The following is a 2993-nucleotide window of genomic DNA, read 5'->3' on the forward strand; positions in this document are numbered from 1 at the left end:
TTTTTTTTTTTTTTTAAAAAAAAAGGCAGGGGGGAGAAACTACTAGGATGTAAACTCCACGTCAGTCAGCTCTTTCATTTCACGTATCTAAATAGGATAAAGGTACTTGGTCAACAATGAGCTGTAGGGTGTAGTGTGAAAAAAAATCTATAGTAGAGGCTATTTGATCTGTGGGCTGTTTTACCCTTGGAAACTAAAGTTAGAGTAACATTAATATTTAAAGGAACCTTCTTTATAATATTTAGCTACTTTCAAATGACCTTCTAGATCTTAAAGCACAGATTTAAAGTGTCAATCAATGGACTCGATGTAGAGATTTTGAACTATAGATGACATTTTAAAAATTAAATTTAAACATGCTGAGATAGATTCATTCATATACAGAAATAATACAGATTTTGTGTACTTCACCCAGTTTTTTCCAATTACAGCATCTTGCAACACTGCAGTACATATTAAAACCAAGACCTTGACATTGACGTTCAGGATACAGAACACCGTCATCACAAGGGTTCCTCAGGTTGCGCTTGTATTACTACACTCCCTCCCCCTTCCCCACTCTGGCCACCACCCATCTGTTCTCCATTTCTCTAATTTTGTGGGCAATTTATTTTTAGAAGCATTTTAGAGACATTTCTCCAACAGTCGGCCTCTGGGAAGAAAAGCTCGTTTAACACACACGGAGTTGATGACTTTTGTTGGTGGAAGCCAGGTATTATATTTACAGATGCATGCGCTTAGCATTGCTCTGTGTGGCTGTGCCAGGAGACAGTGTGGGGTCCTGAAATCCAGATCTCCGAGGCGCCTGTACTGCAGCTCTTCTGGCCAGAAAATGCTCCTGCCAAAGGTTGACGGAATTTTCCCGCTCAAACTGTGCTGCCTCCATGAAGCGGGCCAGCGTCCTCAGTGACCAGTGTTCTGGCCTCCTCTGGACGTTAGGGTAGTTCGATGCTGCCCGTAGCCAAGAGCAGCTGTGGACCAGGAGGGAAGGTGTCTGGGTCACTGCTGCCTTTCTCCTAGAATAGCTCCTGACACACGAGAGGCACCTGATACTAATGGATGGAGTGAATGAATAAGTCATAGGATCATAGGCTGGGAGATCATGTAAGTTCTGTGGCTTATATTTTTGCAATATTTTCCTTGGGAATTCCGAAACCCTATTCTGTAGGTAAAGAACCAGCATCATGATGATGAGATGTTATATATAGCATAAATGCATAAGTGACACTTTTTTTTTTTTTTGCCATAAGACATGTGCATTTGCTGGAGAGAGACAGAGACAGAAAGAGAGAAAGTGAGAAATCACCCCTCAGGAGCAGAGGAGATGGCCAAGCCTCAATCCCTTCTTCATTCTCCTGGGATCTTGGGCACACCCACATGTGCCCAGCATGATTCTCAAGCTGCCAGATCTGGGGTTCAAATCTCTGTCGGCCATATGGGAGTCCAGTGCTTTAACCACCATGCCACCCGCTGGCCCAGATGACACATTTTTAAAAAGATGTCTTAGCCATCCTTTGTAGGTCATTACTTGCTATCTCCTAGATATTATGTCCTTCATCGAATACAGAATTTTCTAACAAATGTATAGTACCCTGATTGTTGTTATTATCATTTATAGCAAATATGTAATCCCCTGAATCTAAAAGCAAACCAGGTAGGGAAGGAGGTCAACATATTTGAATGTTCATTGTGTACTAAAAGTACTAAACATACTTAGGGTACTTCAAAAGTTTGTGGAAAAAGAAAGTATGAATTTATTTTGGTGTAAATGAATTTTTAAAATCTGTTCATAGCTTTTTCCTAATACAAATTTTTCATGAACTTTTTTTTTTCCAAGAGAGAAATTTGTGCTATAGGGTGTATGCTCTCACCAGAGACACAGAGAGACAGAAAGCAAGAAATCACCACCCCGGGGGATGGCCATGCTGTAATATCTTGTCCTCCATTGTCCTGTTAGAAATTTGGGCATGTATGCACACACGCCCAATGTGAGTTTTAAGCCACTGGGTCTGGGACTCGAATTACAGTCAGCTACATGGGAGTCCAGCAACATAACCATTACACCATCTGCTGGCCCCTCCACGAGCTTTTTGAAGATCCCTTTGTGTGTGTATGTGTGTGTGGTGTTTGCATTTACTTTGATTTTTGTTTGTTTGGAGAGTTTTTTGCTATAGGGCGCATGCGCTTGCCAGAAAGAGAGAGACAGAAAGCGAGAAATCACCCCCTGTCTTGGGGATTCATTAGTTTATAGACTATTTGGGGGAATTGATGCATTAATAATACTGAGTTGTCCAGTCTATAAACATGCATAGTTCCTTCTTAAATCTTCTAAATGACTTTCTTTTTTCTTTTTGTTTTTGGAGAGGTTTTTGCCATAGGGCACGTGCGCTCACCAGACAGACAGACAGAAAGTGAGAAATCACCCCCCGGGGGGGATGGCCACACCACAATCCCTTCTCCTCCATTCTCCTCCCGGGATCTTGGGCACACACGCACACGCACCCGGCATGAGTTTTAAGCCACTGGGTCCGGGACATGAACTGCGGTCGACTCCATGGGAGTCCAGCGACATAGCCATTACACTAACTGCTGGTCCCAAATCTTCTAAATGACTTTCAATAAAGTTTTGTCATTTTCTCCATAAAAGTCCTAGACACCTTTTGTTATTTTCATTAGTAGTATCATTTTAAAAAGACTTTCTATTTAACTTTATTTATTTATTTAATTTGACCAGAGAGGGACAGAGGGAGAGCATGAGAGAGAAAGAGAGAGTGAAAGAGAGAAAGTAAGCCGCCAGGTTTGGGACTCAAACCACAATCGGCCATGTGGGAATGGTAGTTAACAGCACTGGGCTGTTAGTAACAGTAGTAATAGTAGTAACATGTTTAACAAGCATTTTTATATTTGACTGTTCGAACAGTTTGCTGTGGGTATGAAGGTACTCAGCTGGGTTTTATATATTCTATATCAAACAATTTTGCTGAATTATTTCC

This window comes from Tupaia chinensis, unplaced genomic scaffold (genome assembly GCF_000334495.1).
Source record: "Tupaia chinensis unplaced genomic scaffold, TupChi_1.0 Scaffold000362_1, whole genome shotgun sequence".
NCBI classification, from domain to species: domain Eukaryota; kingdom Metazoa; phylum Chordata; class Mammalia; order Scandentia; family Tupaiidae; genus Tupaia; species Tupaia belangeri.